Raw genomic sequence first — 25,382 nt, 5'->3', positions numbered from 1 at the left:
AACATTTTTTAGACTACAAACCTTAACATCAAATCACATATCACTTGAATAAGACAAGAAGTTATAAATATTACTAGGCCATTTTAGACACATATAGCCCTTGATACGAGCTATTTAGAATGAAAAATAATTATTACCAGATTTCTGAATGTCAAAAAGGTAAATGTATCTATGGGTGAAAATCTTGTAGCAGTTTGTTCCATAAATGACATGACTAGAAAATAACTATATGTGTTTTTAATAAGATTGACTATTGATCTCTCTGCAGGAACTGCCAGAATAACCTGTTAGTCAATCAAAGACAGTGTATTTGACCAATGGCGGCAAGGGAAAGCAGCATCTTAGCAACAACTTCGCAGTGTCTTGGCAGGGGAAAGTTTTGGGGTCTGGTGATGCAAGAGCAGGTTCTTTAAGACAGGGACTGGTGGCGATTGGGAAAGAAAGTTTGTGACATAATAGTTCAGGATTGGAGGACACAGCAAGTCTTTAAACGAGTCTGGAAAAATGAAACTATTGTCTTAATAAGACTAGCTATTTGTCCAGGTGAGCACATAGTATTCTTGATAAGACATGTTATTGGCACAAGGCAACTGTTTGCCTTGACAAATTGGTTTGCATACATTTCTGGAAGCAAATGATAAAGTTAGTTACTTATTTGTCTGCAGTCTTATTTTCTGGGGCTATAATTTGCTGGGGGGAAAAAAACAGTTGAAGTATATTTACAGAGATCATATCAATTTCTCAGTAGAATGCTTATAAAAACTGAATCTAGATAAAATAATTTAGATGGCCAGGAATATAACAATCCTAAAAATACACATGAAAAACATAAGAGATAGAACAACAAATCCCTTGGCCAGGCATGGTGACTCGCGCCTGTAACCCCAACACTTTGGGAGGCTGAGGCAGGCAGATCACTTGAGGCCAGGAGTTCGAGACCAGCCTCGCCAACATGGTGAAACCCTGTCTCTACTAAATATACAAAAATTAGCAGGGCTTGGTGGCAGGTACCCGTAGTCCCAGCTACTAGGGAAGCTGAGGCAGGAGAATCACTTGAACCTGAGAGGTGGAAACGGCAGTGAGCCTAGATAGCAGAGTGAGACTGTCTCAGAGAAGGAAAAAAAAAGAGCAACAAATTCCTGAAAAATGTATATAGCAGAGTCTATTTCTTTGTTTCGCACATTCTTTAAACTTTACAGAAAACATGCAACAATGTCACTGGCACCAGAGTTGGAGATCCTTGAAAATAATTTTAGAAGAGAAAAATTTAAAGCCATTTTTGAAAAAAATTGATAAAGTTCAGTTAAAGCTATCATGACACTAAAAACTCAAAGGAGCCTAGGAGCTTCCGGAACCGCGGCTTAGGTGCACACGTGGCCAAGTCCAAGAACCACACCACACACAACCAGTCCCGAAAATGGCACAGAAATGGTATCAAGAAACTCTGATCACAAAGACACAAATCTCTTAAGGGGGTAAACCCCAAGTTCCCGAGGAACATGCGCTTTGCCAAGAAGCACAACAAGAAGAGCCTAAAGAAGATGAAGGCCAGCCGGGCGCGGTGGATCACGCCTATAATCCCAGCACTTTGGGAGGCCGAGGCGGGTGGATCACTAGGTCAAGAGATCGAGACCATCCTGGTCAACAAGGTGAAACCCCATCTCTACTAAAAATACAAAAATTAGCTGGGCATGGTGGTGCGCACCTGTAGTCCCAGCTACTCGGGAGGCTGAAGCAGGAGAATTGCTTGGACCCAGGAGGCGGAGGTTGCGGTGAGCCGAGATCGCGCCATTGCACTCCAGTCTGGGTAACAACAGCGAAACTCCATCTCAAACAAAAAAGAAGATGCAGGTCAACAATGCCAAGGCCATGAGTGCACGTGCCGAGGCCATCAAGGCCCTCGTAAAGCCTAAGGAGGTTAAGCCCAAGATCCCAAAGGGTGTCAGCCGCAAGCATAATCGACTTGCCTACATTGCCCACCCCAAGCTTGGGAAGCGTGCTCGTGCACGCATTGCCAAGGGGTTCAGGCTCTGCCGGCCAAAGGTCAAGGCCAAGGCCAAGGATCAAACCAAGGCCCAGGCTGCAGCTCCAGCTTCAGTTCCAGCTCAAGCTCTCAAAGGTGTCCAGGCCCCTACGAAGGCTTCAGAGTAGATATCTCTGTCTGCCAACGTGAGGACAGAAGGACTGGTGCGACCCCCCCGGGGCTGCCATCTGCAAGGGCCGGGGGCCTCCTGTGCTATTTGTACAAATAAACCTGAGGCAGAAAAAAAAGAAAAGAAAAAACTTCAAAGTAAGAATGCAATACTCAGACATTATTGTGATTTTAATTGGTATATTTTTCTGCAACACAAGCCAAAGTTATAATTTTGAAAATGACCAGTTTTAAATATATTTGCTCAGTACCAATTTGGTATAACAGCTTCGGTAAAATTGATGTTAGGTGCAAAATGATTTAGGAGCAAAACTTCAATGTACATAATACACTTAAAAGCATAAAAGGAATTAATAAATTTTATGAAGACACAGCAATAATGCTTAGGAAAAATATATTGATACTAAAGAAATTACAAAGTCTCTTGGCACTGACAACTCACTGATACAGGCAAGACTAAAAAAAAGACCAAGATGTTTCCATTCAAACTCAATCTTCTTTTTTCTATATTAGATACAACAATATCATCTTTAAAGGAAAGTTTTCTGTTTTTGTTTTTGTTTTTTGAGACAGAGTCTCACTCTGTCACCAGGCTGGTGTGCAGGCGTGATCTCAGCTCACTGCAACCTCCGACTCCCTGGTTTAAGCGATTCTCCTGCCTCGGCCTCCAGAGTTGCTGGTATTACGGGCACGCATCACCACACCCAGCTAATTTTTGTATTTTTAGTAGAGATGGGGTTTCACCATGTTAACCAGGATGGTCTCAATCTCCTGATCTTGTGATCTGCCAGCCTCAGCCTACCAAAGTGCTGGGATTACAGTCATGAACCACCGTGCCCGGCCAGAAAGTTTTAAAATGCTGAAAGAATATCATAGTCTTTCTGTGTTCTAGATGAGAAACATAAAGAATTCCAAGAAATATAAACTATTACAACTATATAACTATTGAAACTGACTGGTGAACACAGTAAGAAAAATGACACTGACAAGACTTCAATGTATATAAAACTAAAAATTGTAGTTGATTTCTAAAATCAACACTTCTATTTCTCTAGTTGAGGTATTGTAATATACTTGCTACAATAGTTTACTGTACACATGCCCTGTAACTTTGGTAGCTTTTAGCATAAAGTTAACTTTGTAGCAGTAATTGCCAATGGAAAATTTTATAGCTTCACCAAACTAAAGTTTGTTAAAGGTATATGATGGCATAGGGGAAACTGTGTGTTCCCTTTTTTTTTTTTTTAAAGACGGGATTTCACTGTCTTGGCCAGGCTGGTCTTGAACTCCTGACCCTGTGATCCACCCACCTCGGCCTTCCAAAGTGCTGGGATTACAGGCATAAGCCACCACACCCGGCCAAAACTGCATGTTTCTTTAGAAAATAAGACATGAGCAAGTAGGCTTGAAACTGTTACCAGTTAAGGGTGTTCAGGTTCTTGGAATTTTGAACAAATAATTGGACAAAACGCACCAACAAAGCTAGTAAAGAATGAAGTGACAGGCTGGGCGCGGTGGCTCAGCCCTGTAATCCCAGCACTTTGGGAGGCTGAGGCGGGCAGATCACCTGAGGTCAGGAGGTTGAGACCAGCCTGACCAACATGGAGAAACTCTGTCTCTACAAAAGATACAAAATTAGCTAGGCGTCATGCCTCATGCCTGTAATCCCAGCTACTCGGGAGGGATATGATCCCCTTAAACTTTATGGGAGTCAGAGGGACCAAAGGTCTTTCTTCTGCAACTGCTTCATGCTGGCTTGGGGTGTGGTCCCTACCTACTGGGGATCATGGAACTCTCACCCTGTTCTGTCTGGTGGAGGCAGGGTAGCTTCTTGATGGCCAGGGAGGTGGGGTATGTCTTCACCTGGAACTGACTGGGACCCTTGTTGCAGGAACATTTGAAGCTTGATGGTCTCTAGGTGAGAGAAAATGAATCTGGTTAAAAGATTTAATGGGAACTTCCAGGGATGGATATCTGTGCTGTCGGGACTATTTGTTCTAGAGATTTGCAGGAGAAAAACAAAACCTGGTCTGTTTTAGGATCTATGTGTTTCCTTAAAGTCTTAGCATGAGTGACTCCATTTTGGTTTGGTTTGGTCTGCTGGGCCTAGCACATGAGCTCAGTCCAAAGCAATGGCCTCCCATAGTTTTGTTTTTAAAAATTCCTCCTTTTTGGTCAGGTTCTCACTTAGGTGAGAGTGTGGCCAAAATGTAGGGCCTCAGTGCCACTCTTAGTTACCATCATTTTGGGTTTCCAGGCTCAGCACATCATTCACAGGTTATGATGTCCTTGTGGTGACACATTTTTTTTTTTTTTTGAGACGGAGTCTTACTCTGTTGCCAAGCCTGGATTGCAGTGGCATGATCTTGGTTCACTGTAACCTCCGCCTCCTGGAGTCAAGCAATTCTCCTGCCTCAGCCTCCCAAGTAGCTGGGATTATAGGCACCTTGGTGGCACATTTCTTTCAGTTCTTGTCATCATTCCAGTTGAAGAGAGACCACTTGACATTCTAGAGATGGCTGCATGCAAACATTTAAAACTTTGAGAGAAGCCAGCATGCCAGGGAGACTATTATGATGACTATTGGGAGGATAATACCAAGAGTTTGGAGTGTGCGCCTTACTCAGGGTTCCCATAAGCCAAACCACATAAAATCAAATAGATCAAAGAATGAGTTAAACAGTCTACTCACTTAAATAAGCAATCTCTTCATTAATCCTCTACCATTGAATCCCTGTAATCTTCATTTGATGTAATTCTCCATAGGTCACAGTGCCAGCAGCTGCACAGATACTTCTCTGTTCAGCTTATTCTATCATAACTTTCACAAGAGAATTTGAAGTCTTGAAAGTCTGTTGTACAACTGTAGCCTTTACAGTAGAATGCACTATAGAGCCTATCATGAGGGATACGTTTCTAATCACTGCCTTTACTCCAAACCATGGAAAAAGGACCGAACAAATGATGCCCTTCAAGAAGAGTGAAGGCCTCCTGGCAATGTTCTCTTTAATCCATGATGTGGATGAAGAGGAGTAAACCAATGTTCCATTTTTGACTGATTATGAAGCAACATATGTACCATTAAAGTTGCTCACCTGCATTGGGCCTTCATCTTTTTTTTTCTTTTTTAGATGGAGTCTCACTCTATCACCCAGGCTGGAGTGCATAGGTGCAATCTTGGCTCACTGTCATCTCTGCCTCCTGGGCTCAAGTGATTCTTCTGCCTCAGCCTCCCAAGTGGTTGGGATAACAGATACGCAGCCACCATGCCCAGCTAATTTTTGTATTTTTAGTAGAGACAGGGTTTTGCCATGTTGGCCAGGCTGGTCTTAAACTCCTGATCTCAGGTGATCTGCCTGCCTAGGCCTCCCAAAGTGTTGGGATTGCAGGCATGAGCCACCACGCCTAACCCAGGCCTTCATCTTTTATCTACCAAAGTATAAAGTTATCCATGTATAAGGCTGGCTGTACAATCCTTCACAAATAAAAGAATACCCTATAAGTGCTTACAACAGACCCCTTTTCCACTTCTATTGTTCATAGTCATAACCAAGGAACAAATATTCCAAGATAAGACTCTCATGAGAGTAGAGAAGTTTTGATCCATAATGTTGGGAAAAGCTGTTCACATCAAGAATGCCATCTTCTGGGGAGAAGCTTCCCTGGTTAGCTTTACCTTAAGGGTTCCAATGGGTATACAGTTCCAAGAGTGTGGAGGAATCCTTTTCAACTGTGAGATTATGAACTCAAAGTTCAAGGTCACAAAGTTTTGCTGTAGCGTGGATAGCAAAAACAGTCTTTCTCTGATGTTCTCAGAAGATCCAGTCTTCTGGTCCTAGGCTGTGAACGGGTTGATTGTCCTCACTCAGTGAATCATAAAAAGCTTCCTTTATCTGGTGAAAATACACTGTAGCATAATAGTCAACTATGATAACATCAGCCCTCTTGCAAAGGAAAGCTTTTATACAACCAGAAAACAGGCACTGAAAATGACAATTGAAATGTTTAAATGACCCATCAGGTAGCTAAATGTACCTAAAGCTTTTATTGTCTTCCCAGGAATATGGATTTGACAAACCAAACTCTGGTTATAAACTACTTTAGCAATTTGTAAATCAGCACACCGATATTTATTTAATTTGGATCATTTTATCCTTTCCATGATGAGTCACAGAATGCACAACCTTTAATAACAAAAGCTTTAAAGACTCAGGAAAGATAAGGCAGCTGTCCCAGTTCTCCATGAGTCCATGCTTAACATTGGACTTATGATCTCTTGAACACCAGTCATTTCTCCAATTTAGGTGCATAGCACTGACAACGAATGGGTTATCACAGGTAATTTGACTTACAGCATGGAGTTCAAATGACTTTAAATAACGATAGTTAAAAACACTATTGACAAGGAGATTTGAGTGTTTATGTGGTCTACAGTAACAACATAATAATTAAAATTGATAGAATATACTCAGAATATACTAAAACTTTAAGAATCCCATAAAAATAATTTAGTCAACTGATAAGGAAAAAACTTTTTTCCAGAAAAACAAGATCCAAGAAGAGAAAAAAACATAAAGGCCTTTTAAATACACCTATAGTAAGATATCTACTTTTAATCAAGCTGACTTAACCATAGTACTCTCTAAAAAACAAAAACAAACAAAAAAAGCTCTTTAAAAATCTCATATTACCCAATTTTAGCCATGCCATGTGGCTAATATTTCTGGCTTTTGAACATTACCAAATGTAACCTCCCAGATTCTCAGAGAAAGAAAAATTCAAGATAGTTCACAGAGGGGAAGAGAACCAACAAATGGTAAAGGTCACACAGATATCAAACCAGAAAGGAATCATTTCCCAAACCAGGATGGAACCCAGGCTGCCATTGTAAAATGGCGAAACCTCAGCTGCTGAGCCACAGCATTGGGCAGGTCACACTGTCCCTCCCAGAAGGAATCTAGAGTAGCTAATTTTGAGCTTGTAAAGGCTTCCAACTACTTAAGACATCTTTAGAGCTAACTATAACATGAATCCCAAAACTCCTGTTCTGGATGGCAGAGACTAAGAGAAAGAACTGCCCTGTGGTTATAGGGTCAAGCTCTAGAGACGTGAAACAAGACGGAGCCCTCATCCAGTTGTTTTGTTTGTTTCAGGGACCTTCAGTAAAGTTTGCTACTGACCAGCCTACTGGGTTGTCATGAGCAGAGAGCTTACGGGGTCCTAAGCCATGTTCTATCCTAAGGTACTCCATGACAGTACAACAGAGAAAGAGAAATTTGCAGCACAAAATACCCCAGATTTGCTACAGCTTATGACTAGCCTCAAAATTTCTTTTCACATTAAGCCAAATTTTACAAAGGAGATAAACAGTAATTTTTACCACTCCTCAAATGGTTTGTACAGAGAGACAGAGGCCAGAAGTCCAACTGGTAAGTAGTTCTTACCATTTTGCCACCATGTCATGTTTCTGTTCTCCTTCCCTGAGCAGCCCTAGCAAACCTACTCAACTGTATGCAAAAAAAAAAAAAACCACATTGCCGTGAATTAAGAACATTCACAAATAGTTTACACATTTTGGAGAAATTAGGCAGACAGAGAGAAAAACGACTCAAACTCTATTTACAAAAGTATACTCAATACACTTAAAGTATCAGGGAGCCTAATACCCAAAAACTTAGTTTAAGGTTAAAAGGTGGTGTGTTCCATCAATTCCTGTGGGCCTGACAAAGGTAGTCTAGGAATTCCAGATTAATGGAATAAATGATGACTTGCTACAAATGCATAGGAAACAAAATAACTACTCACAGAACCAAACAAAAGCTATCCACTAAAAACTAAAATATATATATATATTTATATGGTTATATATATATGCATACACAAGCAAAGCCCAGAGGAAAATAAACAGTAAATGAAGAAAAATTAGAAGCATAAACAAATAAACAGAAAACTAACCCTACATTTTCCTTCCCAATCTACCCTGGAGGCTACATTGTTACCCAGGGACTCCAAAAATCCACATAAGAAATGTTGTATTCCTGATACATAATTCAATATCCTTAAGTCCACCAATATCACCATGCATCCTGTTCAATCAAGAAATTCACTGTAGGCTGGGTATGGTGGCTCATGCCTATAATCCTTGCACTTTGGGAAGTCAAGGTAGGTGGATCACCTGAGGTCAGGAGTTTGAGACCAGCCTGGTCAACACGGTAAAACCCCATTTCTACTAATAATACAAAAATTAGCTGGGTGTGGTGGTGCATGCCTGTAATCTCAGCCATTCAGGACCAGGAGAATCACTTGAACCCTGGAGGTGAAGGTTGCAGTGAGCCAAGATCACACCATTGCATTCTAGTCTGGGTGACAAGAGTGAAACTCTGTCTCCAAAATACTAAATAAATGAATATGAAATTCACTCTAAGGACGTGACTGGTAAGTACTCCAGTGCCCACACTATCCATACAAAACAGTAAACACAGTGTGAAGCAATGTAAGCATGTATGTGAAATTTGGCTCCTCACTCAATCAGCTTCATGCTTAACTATATTTAAAAAACAATTGCCAAACTACCGATGCATTTCTTTACAATACTTATTTTACTTTAATTCAGACTAAGAGCTGCTGCCAGGCATGGTGGCTCACATCTGTAATCCCAGCACTTTGGGAGGCCAAGGCGGGTGGATCACGAGGTCAAGAGATTGAGACCATCCTGGTCAACATGGTGAAACCCCGTCTCTACTAAAAATACAAAAAATTAGCTGGGCATGGTGGCGGGTACCTGTAATACCAGCTACTCTGGAGGCTGAGGCAGGAGAATTGCCTGAACCCAGGAGGCAGAGGTTGCGGTGAGCCGAGATCACGCCATTGCACTCCAGCCTGGGTAACAAGAGCGAAACTCCGTCTCAAAAAAAAAAACCTAAGAGCTTTTACTATGAACATGTTAATTAGCCAAGTGTCTCCAATTCTCTATCCGATTTAAAAAAACATTTTATTATCTAAGCCTTTTCCGCATTTTTCTCCCCTACTTACTGATGCCTTACTACATTGTTTCATAAATAACCATTTCAATTCTGTAACTGGAACTAACTTTTAGATAACTTCTGAATTAGACAAAATTATTCTTTTTCTCACTAATAACACAACCCTTTCTGGCACATTTTGTGTACAGAATTATGTGCTAACTAGAATTCTTACTCAATTATTTCATTTTTAACAGTTTAAATTAAATTACTTCTGCAAATTGAGATATCAGACAGTATCATTTAAAGTTAGTTATTTCCTTGTTAACCATATTCTTAATAGCCAGTGAACAGCAGGTCCTCACTTAAACTAGTAAGACCCTCCAAGTTAAATACATAGATATTTTTGCCAATAACTAAGAAAATTTAGCTAACATCATTAGTCTTGTTTGGCAAAAAATATATATATATATATGATTTTGTTTTGGCTGGGTTTATACTTTAATAACCTTCTATGCTAAATGCTGACACCTCAAAATATCTAGCAGAGACATATATAAAATCCAGACAAAATGTATGCTGACAATTCCAAAGGCATTCCCACTTTTATTTTACCAATAATTCTAAAACACTTTGTTTAGTAAAGTTATACTTAAGTCACATGAACTTGAAAATTGCTTAGGCTTATTTACTTAATTTATGAGCATTCTTTTAATTATAAGCCAATTGGTAGGCACAACATATAATAATAAGTGTACATACAAATAAACACATCTAGACATGGATACATACACGCAAATGAAGATCCAATAGCTTTTACTTTGGAACTGTAGCCATGAGATAGCAATACCAACTCACCAGTTTTGCTTTGTTTGCTCCAATAGATAATCCAGTGAAGACTGTGAACCAGAATTTCTGGTAAAGCAGATTCCATGGCAGCTTGATTTTTAAAGGCCAAACCTCTCCAGACTCCAAGAAATACTGAGGCTAAACAGCACCAAAGGAGCATGTCACATATGAACCAGGCCTGACCCTGCTTAGAACAGTAGCACAAAAGCCTGGATACATGCAACTCCATCCCACTTTCCCATTCAACAGCAAACTCCAGAATTCCAAACAATACTGGGGCCAAACAGTATTGCAAAAGAATATCAAGTTTACCAAATCCTAATTTCCCATGATTGTATCAACACACACACATACACACACACACACACACACACAATCACCAGAACACAGTCCAACTGATGCAATAACATACAAGCCCCAAGAGTGTCCAACCTGTCCAGTGTCATCTGTGAGAGAAAATTCTAAGGAAGTCTTGGTACTAGAACTCAGAACCTCTACCAAGGGCATCCCCTTTGAAGAGATTGAGGTCTGGAGTTGGATCCCCTGCATCGTCCCCCTTTGGTATTCAGTCTTAGAGTGTCAGACATCTCTGACCTTAGATGGTCATCGATGCCACTTTGTATGTCTTCCCTCCAGAGGCAATGGCCTACTATGAGCTTTTCTTTGGTTTCTGGGTGTCGTCCCCGACTTTAACATCTTTATAATTTTACAAGGCTATGCTTTCCCATGCTTCCCTTTCCACTAGAGCGATAACCATGAACTGTGATAAGGTTTGGCTGGGTCTCCACCAAAATGTCACCTTGAATTCCCATGTGTTACGAGAGGAACCCAGTGGGAGGTAATTGAATCATGGGAGCAATTATGTCTTGTACTGTTCTCATGATAGTGAATAAGACTCATGAGATCTGATGGTTTTAAAAAAGAGGAGATCTCCTGTACAAACTCTTTTTGCCTGCTGACATCCACATAAGAAGTGACTTGCTCCTCTTTGCCTTCCATTATGATTGTGAGGCCTCCCCAGTCATGTCGAAGTGTAAGTCCATTAAACCCTTTTTTTCTGTATAAATTACCAGTATTGAATATGTCTTTATCAGCAGCATGAAAATGAACTGAGACAATAGATTGATTCCAGTAGAATGGGGTATTGCTGAAAAGATACCCAAAAATGTTGAAGCAACTCGAACTGGGTAACAGGCAGGGGCTGGAACAGTTTGGAGTGCTTAGGAAAACACAGGAAAATGTGGGAGAGGTTGGAACTTTCTAGAGACTTGTTGAATGGCTTTGACAAAAATGCGGCTAGTGATATGGACAGTAAGGTTCAGGTTGAGGTAGTCTAAGATGGAGATGAGATTGTTGGGACCTGGAACAAAGGAGACTCTTGTTTTATGTTTTAGCAAAGAGACTGGCAGCATTTTGCCCTTTCCCTAGAGATTTGTAGAAGGTTGAACTTGAGATAAATGATTTAGGGTGTCTAGCAGAAATTTATAGGCAGCAAAGCATTCATGATGCGACCTGGGTACTGTTAAAAGCATTCAGTTTTATAAAGAAAGCAGATCATAAAGTTTGGAAAATTAGTAGCCTGAAAACACAATAGGAAAGAAAATCCCATTTTCTGAGGAGAAATTCAAGCCAACTGCAGAAACTTGCATCAGTAACCAGAAGCTAGATGTTAATCCTGAAGACAATGAGGAAAATGTCTCCAGGGCATGTCAGAGGTCCTCACAGAAGAATTTCCCATCACAGGCCCAGAGGCCTAGGATAAAAATGCAGTTTTGTGGGCCAGGCCCAGAGTCCCTGTACTGTGTGCAACCTAGGGACTTGGTGTCCCATGTCCCAGCTGCTGCAGCCATGGCTAAAAGATGCCAACACAAAGCTCTGGCCATGGCTTCAAAGGGTGGAAGCCTCAATCCTTTGCAGTTTCCATATGGTGTTGAGCCTGCATGTACACAGAAGTCAAAATTTGGGGTTTGGGAACCTTCACCTAGATTTCAAAAGATGTATGGAAATACCTGTATGTCCAGGCAGAAGTTTGCTACAGGGGTGAGGTTTTTATGGAGAACCTCTACTAGGGTGCTGCAGAAGGGAAATGTGGTGTTGGAATCTCCACACAGAGTCCTTACTGGGGCACTGCCTAGTGGAGCTGTGAGAAGAGGGCCACCATTCTCCAAACCCCAAAATGGTAGATTCACCAACAGCTTGCACCATGTCATGTGCCTGGAAAAGATGAAGACACTCATTGCCAGCCCATGAAAGTAGCCAGGAAGGAGGCTGTACCCTGCATAGCCATGGGTGGAGCTGCCCAAGACCATGGGGACCCACCTCTTACATCAGTGTGACTTGGACGTGAGACATGGAGGTAAAAGACATCATCTTGGAGCTTTAAGGTTTGACAGCCCCACTGGATTTCATACTTGCATGGGCCTGTAGCCCCTTTGTTTTGGCCAATTTCTCCCATTTGGAGTGGCTGTATTTACCAAATGCCTGTACTCCACTGTATCTAGGAAGTAACCTGCTTTTGATTTTATAGGCTCATAGGTGGAAGGGACTTGCCTTGTCTCTGATGAGACTTTGGACTGTGGACTTTTGAGTTAATGCTGAAATGAGTTAAGACTTTGAGAGACTATTGTGAAGGCATGAATGGTTTTGAAATGTGAGAATTTGTGAGACTTGGGAGGACCAGAGGTAGAAGGATATGGTTTGGCTGTGTCGCCACCCAAATCACATCTTGAATTCCCAAGTGTTATGGGAGGGACCCAGTAGGAGGTAACTGAATCATGGGGCCAAGTCTTTCCCATGCTGTCCTTGTGATAGTAAATAAGTCTTGCGAGATCTGATGGTTTTAAAAAGAGGAGTTCCCCTGCACAAGCTCTCTCTCTTTGTCTGCTGCCATCCATGTACGACGTGACTTGCTCCTCCTTGCCTTCCACCATGATTGTGAGGTCTCCCCAGCCATGTGGAACTCTGAGGCCATTAAATCCTTTTTCCTGTATAAATTACCCAGTCTTGGGTATGTCTTTCTCAGCAGCATGAAAATGAACTGATACAAAATGTAATAATAGAAACTGGAGGCTGGGTAGGTTTCTTTTGTCCTTAGCCAGATGAGTAGGGGTAGGGAAGAGTTTGTCATAAGAAAGGAAAGTATAAGTTGCCCAAAAGGCATGTGAGTTCACCCCAGAGGAAAAGCGATTGCAACCAGAAAAAACAGAAAAGAATTCTTCCCCTTTCCAGGCAGGGAAACTATCCCATTCACTCCTTGCCTTCAGGCAAAACCAGAGAGTGGCCCCCGCCAGAAACCTGCTGTTCATGTTAAGAAACCTTCATGTTAAGGCACTGCCAGAGTTGAAAGGGTCCAGAGTTGAAAAGGAAAAGACAGAGAAAGAGAGAGAGATTCCCTGTGTGGAGCAGAAATAAAAAAGAGAAACCAAATTTTGGGCTTAACTTCTGACTGGCTTGCCAAAATATGATACTGGTTGAGGTGTCCAAGTTCTTGGCATTTTAAACAAAGAACTGGACAAAATGTACAAACAAAGCAACGAAAGAAGGAAACAACAAAAGCATAAATTTTTTGAAACAGAAGCACACTCCACAGGGTGAGAGTGGCCCCAGCAAGCAGCTAGCCCAGTTACAGGATTCTCTGGGGTTTAAATACTCTCTAGAGGTTTCCCATTGATTACTTGGTGTATGTCCTTTGTAAATGAAGAGGCTAAAGTGAAGTTACAAAGTTATTTACTTGGCATACACACTATGCAAATAAAGAGGATGAAATAGGTTACAACGTTATTTATTTGGTGTATACCTTACACAAATGAAAAGAATGTTTCTTGTCATAGCTGAAGTACAGTTACAAATTTTTTTTAATTGGGGTTTTTCTGTTTGATTTAGTTCTAGGAAGCCCTTAGGTTTCTGCTCCCAGATCTTATTCTCCTGCCTCAAAACTGTCCTAAGAATATCTTGTCTCTGAAAGTAAGATGTATATAACTATCTTATAACACATTATTAACCCCCAATGATTTCTTGATTATTCTAGTACGTTCTTAGTGTGATTAAATATTTGTATTTCCTGTTTATTTAATCATTCAATTTGTAGAATTTATATAGCATTTTTCATCCTTGCTATAATTTTTATTAAGAAATAAATATAGTCAGGCACGGTGGCTCATGCTTGTAATTCTACCATTTTGGGAGGCCAAAGCAGGAGAATCTCTTGAGCCCAGGAGTTCAAGGCAAGTCTTGGCGGCATAGGAAGACATGCCTGTAATCCCAGCACTTTGGGAGGCTGAGGCGGGTGGATCACGAGGTCAAGAGATCGAGACCATCCTGGTCAACATAGTGAAACCCCGTCTCTACTAAAAATACAAAAAATTAGCCAGGCATGGGGCACGTGCCTGTAATCCCAGCTACTCAGGAGGCTGAGGCAGGAGAATTGCCTGAACCCAGGAGGCGGAGGTTGCGGTCAGCAGAGATCGTGCCATTGCACTCTAGCCTGGGTCACAAGAGTGAAACTCTGTCTCAAAAAAAAAAAAAAATGTAAGTGTAAAGAGAATAAAGAAAAAGAAATATTACAATGTCTTCTAAAATTTTGCTTGAGGAAAAGAAAACTATTATACTTAAGAAAGGGACACCTTTTTTAAAATCTCACAAACATTGGCTATGGGTGCCAAGGCATAGTTCTCAAAGTGTTAAAAACATAATTCTAATACAAATAGTGAGTTCATGTCAAATATTTATTAAACTCATTAATAAGGAACCCAGAAGGATGAAAAGCCCAATTCAAAAGAGAGTTTAAGAAACTAAATTTTTATGATAAATGGAGAGGGGACAGTAATGCTGAAATAAAGCTGTTAAATTAGATAGAGTTATACAATAATTACAACCCTACAGGGGGCCAGGTACCATTTACTCCAATAATCCCAGCACTTTGGGAGACTAGGGTGGGAGGATTGAGAGAGGAGGGAGGAAGGAACTGGTTAGGCAGCTGGTTCAGACAGGCCCCCAGTAGAAGCCCTTCCAACAAAGGACCAACATGGAAGAAATGAAGCTGCAAGCACAAATAAGGAGCAATGTCCTTATTTGCACCTTTATCTCTTGTGCAACCAGTGAGCTCCAGGTATACACAGTGGGCTTCAATGAGCACATCTCATCCTTTTTGGGCATATTCAGAACTGGCATTAGGGGGCTTGCCTAAGACAGGCCTGCAGCTGTATAGATTAAAAGTTACACTGAGGCCGGGCACGGTGGCTCACACCTGTAATCCCAGCACTTTGGGAGGCCGAGGCAGGTGGATCACAAAGTCAAGAGATCGAGACCATCCTGGCCAACGTGATGAAACCCCATCTCTACCAAAAATACAAAAAATTAGCCGGACATGGTGGCACATGCCTGTAATCCCAGCTGCTTGGGAGGCTGAGGCAGGAGAATTGCTTGAACCCAGGAGGCAGAAGTTGTGGTGAGCCGGAATGCACTGCTGCTACCCAGCCTAGGCAACAAGAGCAAAACTCCATCTCAAAAAAAGAAAAAAGTTACACTGAATCAGGCATATCTGCATTGGAAAATTCCATCTCCTGACACATGTGCAGTAAGGGAAATGACACAATATGGAGTAACTCAGGCTAACAACTCACATGCTTACTAGAGGGATGGGGTGGAGCTGTCAGAAATTTGAGCCTTATGCAAATAAGGAACCAGTTTTTTGCACTGTTTGCAAATGAAGCACCCCACCCCACTGGCTTGTTTATAAAAGCCTTTGTATTCAACTGTGAAACAGCAACACTCTCACGCCCCCACTCCACAGTGGAGAGCTTGCCTCTTTCACTTATTTTGCTCCAACCTCACCCTTGGTGTCCACACTCCTTAATCCTCTTGGTTGTGAAACAAAGAACTCAGATAACATCCCAGACAAAAAGACTGTTCCAAAGACCCTAAACTGCTTCAGATTCACTTGAGGCCAGGGGTTCAAGAGCAGCCTGGGCAGCACAGTGATCTCATCTCTGCAAAAATTTAAAGGATTAGCTGGCTATAGTGGTATGCACCTGAGGTGAGAGGATTGCTTGAGCCCAGGAGTTTGAGGCTGCCATGAGGTATGATAGAACCATTGTACTCCAGCCTAGGTGACAAAGACCCAGTCTCTAAAATTTTAAAAATAATAATCCTACAGGAATAATAAGATCATAACCTTCTTGCTTGAGGTCAGGAGTTTGAAACCAGCCTGGACAACACAGTGAGATCTTGTCTCAAAAAAAATAAAAATTAAAAAATGAAGCAGGAGGATTGCTTGAGCCTGGGAGGTCATGGCTGCAATGAGCCATGATTGTGCCACTGCACTCCCTCCTGGGTCCCAGAGCCAAACTCTGCCTCAATTTTAAAAAATTATTTTTAAGACTATACTTTCAGGGATCATTTCAATAGTTTGATACTAGAGAAGTTTCTCTGAATGTGTAGAGTACCAAGCCAAGTCAATTCTAAGCAAAACGAATAACGTTGGAAGCATCACGCTACCTGACTTCAAACTATACTACAAGGCTACAGTAATCAAAACAGCATGGTACTGGTACCGAAACAAAGATATAGACCAATGGAACAGAACAGAGGCCTTGGAGGCAATGCCACACATCTAAAACCATCTGATCTTTGACAAACCTGACAAAAACAAGCAATGGGGAAAGGATTCCCTGTTTAATAAATGGTGGGAAAACTAGCTAGCCGTGTGTAGAAAACAGAAACTGGACCCCTTCCCGACACTTTACACAAAAATTAAATCCAGATGGATTAAAGACTTAAACATAAGACCTGGCACCATAAAAACCCTAGAAGAAAACTTAGGCAAAACCATTCAGGACATAGGCATAGGCAAGGACTTCATGACCAAAACACCAAAAGCATTGACAACAAAAGCCAAAATAGACAAATGGGACCTAATTAAACTCCACAGCTTCTGCACAGCAAAAGAAACAATCATTAGAGTGAACTGGCAACCAACAGAATGGGAAAAAATTTTTGCAATCTACCCATCTGACAAAGGGCTAATATCCAGAATCTACAAAGAACTAGAACAGATTTACAAGAAAAAAACAAACAAAACCATTCAAAAGTGGGCGAAGGACATGAATGGACACTTTTCAAAAGAAGACATTTATGAGGCCAACAAACATATGAAAAAATGCTCATTATCACTGGTCATTAGAAAAATGCAAATCAAAACCACATTGAGATACCATCTCACGCCAGTTAGAATGATGATCATTAAAAAATCTGGAGACAACAGATGCTGGAAAGAATGTGGAGAAATAGGAACACTTTTACACTGTTGGTGAGAGTAGAAATTAGTTCAACAATTGTGGAAGGCAATGTGGGGATTCCTCAAAGAATTAGAAATAGAAATTCCATTTGATCCAGCAATCCCATTACTGGGTATATATCCAAAGAATTATAAGTCATTTTTGTATAAAGACACATGCACACGTATATTCATTGTGGCACTGTTTACAATAGCAAAGACTGGGAACCAACCCAAATGCCCATCGATGATAGACTGAACAAGGAAAATAAGGCACATATACACCATGGAATACTATGCAGCCATAAAAATGATGAGTTTGTGTCCTTTGTAGGGACATGGATGAATCTGGAAACCATCATTCTCAGCAAACTGACACAAGAACAGAAAATCAAACACCACATGTTCTTACTCATAGGCGGGTGTTGAACAATGAGAACACATGGACACAGGGAGGGGAGCATCACACACTAGGGTCTGATGGGGGGGGATTAGGGGAGGGACAGAAGTGGGTAGGGAATTGGGGAGGGATAACACGGGGAGAAATGCCAGATATAGGTGACAGGGATAGAGGCAGCAAACCACATTGCCATGTAACAATCCTGCATGTTCTGCACATGTACCCCAGAACCTAAAGTGCAATAAAATATACAAAAAAAGGGAGAAACATTTAAAAAATCATTAAAAAAAACATAACCTTGTGATTTACCTTTCTACTAAACAAAAAAGAAAGTCCTTGCATCAGATCAACTTTACAGAATTACGAAGTCTCTGGGTTCTAATGAATTATGCCAACAAACTTAAATTTCCTGAGTCAGATGATCCTTGGGTGGGCTTGTTAGAAATGCTCTTAGCGTGCCATTAATCACCTTTTGCCTTATGTCCAATAATGTTCCTTAACATGGGGTAGTGGTAGCCCCACATATTCACAGCAAAGCAGGACTCGGTACTTGATTGCACAAAAAACGAAGTGAAATAAAACCAATTCAAACTCATAAGGCTTACAAGCATGAAGAAGATTTAACTAAAGTCTTTACAGTGAGATAGAAGGGAGTTACACTGTATCTCTCACAGCAAAACTTAGATCCTTCACTTACCCTACTTGTTGTCTTAGCTAGTTGCTTCTCCCTTGGCCCTCCCCAATCTTTCTCTACACATTCTATGTTTTTTTTCCCTAGTGCAAAGACATATAGCTTCTTCAAGCTTGTATCCTCATACCTGGTATGCCTCAACCCAAAGCAATAAATGGACATTTTACACATGAAGATCCAAAATGAGTGATCGATTTCAAATCAGTTCTTTTTGTTCTTCTTCTTAGCACCACTGGTCAGAAGTGAGCCATTTTGCCTCAAGAAAGTATATATATATGGATAAGATAAACAGGCTTGTTTGTTTCCAATCATTATTTTATGAGCACTGACACTGCTCCATGTTTTCATATCTGTTATAGCATTTACTATAAAGTAGGCAGCTATTACTATCACCACGTAACAAATTAAGTCACTGAGCTCAGAGAGGCTGCCATCTGACCAGACATAATAAAAAGCAAGGCTCGGGTCGAGACTTAGGGCTTCAAATTCCGAATCCGGAGTTGATTTCTTATAGCTAAGATCAGAGGTTATAACCCTCTGGCTCCGTTAGTAAACCTATGAATTGGTACTCAATCTAAAATCCTACTTAGAAATGATGAACTCTTATTCTCCTCCTCCAGGATTTCTCATTCTAAGCACTGCTGATATTTTTCTTTTTTGCAGGAGGCTCTTCTGTGTCGTGTAGGATGTTCAGCAGTATCTTGTCCATTAACTTGATGCCAGGAGCAACCACACACACCTTTTCCCACCCCAACCATAGCAAAATCAGCCCCAGCTGAGAATACTGTTTCATTCTATGCTGAATTCCCGTGGAATTCCCATGGTCTGTCTGTTTTCTTCAGTCTGTGAGAACACATGGAGTGTAGACCCTGAAAATCTCCTGCCTATGCCCTCTGTTTGGTCCCCCTGGACTTCCTGTAGGCCCCTCACCTGCAGTAACCAACATCCTCACTGTGAACCTTTATCTGTCCTCAGAGGGTGTCCAAAACCTACTCACATCAGCTTGATTCTGTATGCTAACTCGTCCAGGCAGCCTGAGTCTGTGACTATTCAAGACCAGGAGCTAAAATTGAATTGGCTGCCCAAGAATGATTTACTGGAGGCTTCTGGAAATGTCTCCCACAACTGGATTAACTGTTTTGATTAATATGACCCGTCAGTTTGTGAGGAAGGAAGGGAATAGTCATTTAATTTATTTATTCACTTAATTTATTCAACTGAATAATTTATTTAGATGCATTCATTTATTTACTTAACTGATACTGTGACTGAGATGACTTGTTTTTTTGACTAAATTGAACAGTTAAAATGATCAGATTAGTTGTGCATTGAGACTAAGGCTGAATGCGGCTACTATCAGTGCAAATGATTTCATATCCTTTATTCCCCAGAGAATGTAGCTCGGTTAATAAATAATCACAATTTTTATGTAGAGGTTGTTTCTAACTATTCTTTTTTCATTTCGTTGCAAAAAATAAATAATTTTTTTTCCTGAAATTTCATAAACTCATTTAAAAATAATGTTCAGGGACCCTTGAGCTGATATGACTGACTGTAGCTTTCAGGCAACAGAGAGTCGTGCCCTCGCACATGCACAGAACTCAGTACAATAAATGTGTGTCATTGTACATCCATGGTGGATTTCCTGTGTGATGGAGAGCAGAATAAGAGGAGACAAACCAGAGGGTTCTCTTCACACTAGATTTCTTAGGAAGCTCGTAAAAAGGATTTACTGTATTTTGATTAATCCATCCTTCATCCACCTTGAGTGTCTCCATGGCAACCGGATATTTGTTTCCCAAAGATGGGCTTTCAGACTATGGAAGGTTCATTCAGCTCCATACAAAACCCCCTGTATTCCTGAGAACCACATCTTTGAAATTCAGCGTGCGTAGACAACCACTCCCCAACCCTTGTCTGTGTTACTGATGCCAGCACTACTATCATTTTTATGAATGACATGATCAATTTTTGAAGCATTTTCTCAGAGCTAACACAGACATCTGTTTTGCCTCTAATCCTCAATAACATTAAGTATTTTAGGCTTAGCCTAAAGGAAGCAACCTAAGTAGTCATTAAGGGAGTGAAAAAAACAGAAAAAAGACACCTTGTCAAATGTTGGTTAGAGTATTTCAGGGTATATGTCTGTAGTGTGCACCAATTGGATGCTCTTGTAAATAAAAATAACTTATCAAAAATTAATGATCCGGCTGGGTGCAGTGGCTCATGCCTGAAATCCCAGTACTCTAGGAGGCTGAGGCAGGCAGATCACTTGAGGTCAGGAATTTGAGACCAGCCTGACCAACATGGTAAAACCCCAGCTCTCCCAAAAAAGCAAAAAAAATTAGCCAGGCCTGGTGGTGCACACCTGTAATCCCAGCTACTCAGAAGGCAGGGAGAATCCCTTGAACCTGGGAGGTGTAGGTTGCAGTGAGCGAAGATCACACCACTGCTCTCCAGCCTGGGAGACAGAGCAAGAGTATGAGAAGAAAGAAAGAGAGACAGAGAGACAGAGAAAGAAAGGAAAGGAAAGGGAAAAAAAGGAAAGGAAGGAGGGAGGGAGGGAGGGAGGGAGGGAGGGAGGGAGGGAGGGAAGGAAGGAAGGAAGGAAGGAAGGAAGGAAGGAAGGAAGGAAGGAAGGAAGGAAGAGGATTTCTTTCTTAGCCAGGCATGGTGGCACGCGCCCGAAGTCCCAGCTACTCGGGAGGCGGAGGTGGAGGACTGTTTGAGCCTGGGAGGTGGAGATTGCAGTGAGCTGAGATGGCACCTCTGCACTCCAGCCTGGGTGACAGAGTGAGACCCTGTCTCAAAACAAACAAAAAAATTCAGTGTGTACTAGCATGCAAAGGACACACATTTCATAGATGAGGTTGCATGACTTGCCCATCAGCTCATATGAGTTAGAAACCTGGCTGAAATGAGAGCATGGAGATCCAAACTCTCAGCACGCAGCTTTGCAGACACCACACAACAGGCTTCCATCCTTAGCTCCCAGGCCAGTGCTGCAGTGATGGACTCTGTATGAGTCCTCCTCTCTCTGAGAAGAAGAATTCATTCCTTTCTGCCCCTCCCTAACTCTCTGCTCTTCAATACGGAAAGATGGCATGGATAGATGGATGGATGGATGGACGGATGGATGGATGGACGGATGGATGGATGGATGCATGATGGATGGATGGATGGATGGATGAAAAAAGCTGTGGAAAATAATATCGGGTGCTTTCTGTTTGTTATAACCACCATATCACCAAAAGGTATTATCTGGGGGCAAGAATTACAAAATTCTTCTGTATTCTTTTCTTTTCATGACCAAAAATTACATTTATAATCAGCAAAAACAACAAAAAGATTTCCATTTGGATACAAGCAAAAACCAAAAAAGTAGTCTCCAAAATCCAAAATAGACACCAAAATAAATCTATTTCTGATGTAAGAAAACAAAACACAAAACAAAAAAAACCCCGACCATTTATGCAACTATGATGCAGCAAGCAGGGTTTGCACAGTTTATCTCATCTTTTGTTTGAAAAAAGTCACCAAGTAGATTGCAATATCTTTATTAATGATTAAAGTAATAAAACCAGGTTCTTTTACTCATATTATGGAACTAATCCTTTCAATGTTTTTTCCCTAAAAGTAATATTGAATTAGTCTAGACACATAGTTTAGGAATCATAACTTGAATTATTGGAATTCATTCGGGAAGCCCAGCCTCACTTAAAACTGCTGCTGTCTGCGATGTAATAAACATGATCGATGGCCTTCTGCAGCGATGCGGTTTAGCTGCTCCTTCATTGTTGAGGGAGAGGCCCCTTTGTGTGTATACACGTGTGTATTTCTTGAATGCTATGCAACTGTTTCCAACAGGAATTGGTTTTGAGCCTCTTGCTCACAGTTATCTAAGAATATTCTGTCATTTTCTAATTATCATAGAAAAATCTAGATTATCTGTAAGAAAAAAAAGTCTCACTGAAGATGGATGACCCCTAAAACAGTAAAAGTAAATGCACAGGGAGCTCTTATTAGTTCTGTTTCTCTTGATTCTTTGTCATTTTGAACTAGAAGGAAAAACTGCCTTCTACTGGCAACCAGAACGTTCACAAGATCACCAAATTAAGCAAAGTAACACCAGAAAATTTACATTAGTCTCAATGTTGTTTGTTAGAAATAAGTGTTTAGGTACACCTTCATAGAAGGTAAATGCAGATTTTAGTCAGTGCCTTCCCCAATATATCTCCAATATTTCTTTTTTTCTTTCTTTCTTTCTTTTTAGGAGACAGGGTCTCACTCTGTCACCCAGCCTGGAGTATAGAAGCACCATCATAGCTCACTGCAGCCTCAACCTCTTAGGTTCAAGCAATTCTCTTGCCTCAGCCTCCCAAGTAGCTGGGACCACAGGCACGCACCACCATACTTGGCTAGTTTTTTAAATTTTAGGTAGAGATGGGGTCTTGCTATGTTTCCCAGGAGATTTCAAATTCCTGGGCTCAAGCAATTTGCCCACCTCAGCCTCCCAAAGTGCTGGGGTTACAGATGTGAGCCACTGTACTCAGCCACTATCTGCAGCATTTCTGAACCTCCTCTCTGCTCTCCTTTTTACTTCCATTGGAATTAACACTACAATTCATACTTTTAGAAATAAATTATTTGACACATCTCTTGCAATTGATTACAACACACCCATGTATAGAGATCAAGTAGAGGATTTAAGCAATACACTCTGCTACCATGCGAGATCTTTAACTCCTAAATCAAATCACCTTCTTCACTTACTAAATTTATGAATACAGGTTAAATATCCCTTATTTGAAATGCTTAGGACCAGAACTGTTTCAAATTTCAGACTTTTTCAGATTTTGGAATATTTGCGTATACACAATGAGATATCTTAGAGCTGGGATCCAAGTCCAAACACGAAATGTATTTATGTCGCCTATACCCTTTTTTTTTTTTTTTTTTGAGACGGAGCGTCGCTCTTGTTACCCAGACTGGAGTGCAATGGCACGATCTCGGCTCACCACAACCTCCACCTTCTGGGTTCAAGCAGTTCTCCTGCCTCAGCCTCCCAAGTAGCTGGGACTACAGGTGTGTGCCACCATGCCCAGCTAATTTTTGTATTTTTAGTAGAGATGGGGTTTCACCTTGTTGACCAGGATGGTCTCAATCTCTTGACCTCGTGATCCACCTGCCTTGGCTTCCCAAAGTGCTGGGATTACAGGTGTAAGCCACTTCGCCTGGCCTATGTCGCCTATACCTTATGCACACACCCTGAAGGCAATGTGATACAATATTTTAAATACTTTTGTGCATAAAACAAAGACAATGTACATTGAGCCATGAGAAAGCGAAGGCATCACCATGTCAGCCACCCATGTGGACAATCTGTGGTTTTTGGCATCACCATTCCTGATGCTGATTTATATACCGATAAGCTGCCATTTTCTTCCACTTATTCGTATGTAAGTACTCAACAGTAAAAAAGTATGGCATATGATTAATACAGTGCAAAAACAATGTGTTCAGGGGAACTAAGCAGCACAGTAGCATCCCCAGAAAATCTGTCTCAGCCACTAAACTGCAACAACAGCCAACGGCAGGTATTGTCTCTACCTACAATGTTGTGCTTTGGTTAAACAGTTATGGTGCACTGTATTTCAATTTTTAGGTGAGAAAACATCCAAAGCAGTTGAGGGACCAGGAAGTGGGTCCTCTAGAGATGAGGAGGCATTCTGCTGGGTGGCTTTTAAAAATGTTTCCTCCAGAGTCATCTGCCTCAGTAACCACAGTTTTTGTCTTAGGGGCCGGGCGCAGTGGCTCACACCTGTAATCCCAGCACTTTGGGAGGCCGAGGTGGGTGGATCACGAGGTCAAGAGATCGAGACCATCCTGGTCAACATGGTGAAACCCCGTCTCTACTAAAAATACAAAAAATTAGCTGGGCATAGTGGCGCGTGCCAGTAATCCCAGCTACTCAGGAGGCTGAGGCAGAAGAATTGCCTGAACCCAGGAGGCAGAGGTTGCAGTGAGCCGAGATCACACCATTGCACTCCAGCCTGGGCAACAAGAGCGAAACTCCGTCTCAAAAAAAAAAGTCTCTCTTTGATTTTATGCAAATGCCCACTGTTCTAGTCCTGCAATAAACCCATCACACATTGTCACCACGTTGTCTACAGCCCCTTTTCCTGCAGTTTGTTTTTCTTTTTTTAGATAAAGTTTCTCTCTTGTTGCTCAGGCTGAAGTGCAATGGTGTGAACTCAGCTCATTGCAACCTCCGCCTCCCGGGTTCAAGAGATTCTCCTGCCTCAGCCTCCCAAGTAGCTGAGATTACAGGCATGTGCCACCATGCCTGGATAATTTTGTATTTTTAGTAGAGATGGGGTTTCTCCATGTTGGTCAGGCTGGTCTTGAACTCCCAACCTCAAGTGATCTGCCTGCCTCGGCCTCCCAGAGTGCTGGGATTACAGGCATGAGCCACCGCGCCCAGCCTTTCTGCAGTGTTAATACCTCAGCATCACCATAATCACCATCTCCTTGATTTAGAACCATTTAACTATTTCACTATTAGTCAATGAATGAACAATTAGAGTCTCATTACAGACATTAAAAACTTCCTCTATATCCACTTCTTTCAGGATACTGACAGACTCTGAAAGTATACTGTTTGCATATGTAAGAAGGTCAGGCATCATTTTTTTTCTTACTTGACATGGAATTCTTCAAAGTCACCACCTTCTTGGTTACTGTCTTTGAACAGTCTCAGGATGGAGGCTATACCAGGCATGCACAACTGTGTCTTTAGTCACTGTGTTCCAAGCATTGACACAACAGCATCCTTCATGCCAAACTCCTTTTGAAAACCTTGCAGGGCTGGCCAGGTGTGGTGGCTCACACCCGAAATCCTAGAACTTTGGGAGACCGAGACAGGCGGATCACTTGAGGTCAGGATTTCCAGACAGCTGGACAACATGGTGAAACCCTGTCTCTACTAAAATATAAAACTTAGTTGGGCTTGGTGGTGGGTGCCTATAATCCAGCTACTTGGGAGGCTGAGACAG

General features: G+C 41.4%; 1 long non-coding RNA gene and 1 pseudogene across 2 annotated transcripts in view; one reads left to right on the top strand and one right to left on the bottom strand.

Annotated features, from left to right (window-relative positions):
- Positions 1–25,382, bottom strand: part of LOC144578288 (uncharacterized) — a 181,688-nt gene that overhangs the window by 107,118 nt on the left and 49,188 nt on the right. The gene's annotated exons all lie outside the window — the stretch shown is intronic.
- Positions 16,338–16,445, top strand: LOC118144057 (small nucleolar RNA U3; annotated as a pseudogene).

This window comes from Callithrix jacchus, chromosome 11 (genome assembly GCF_049354715.1).
Source record: "Callithrix jacchus isolate 240 chromosome 11, calJac240_pri, whole genome shotgun sequence".
Classification (NCBI taxonomy): Eukaryota; Metazoa; Chordata; class Mammalia; order Primates; family Cebidae; genus Callithrix; species Callithrix jacchus.
Note: the sequence above shows the minus strand (reverse complement) of the source record. Positions and strands in the feature narration are given on the sequence as shown.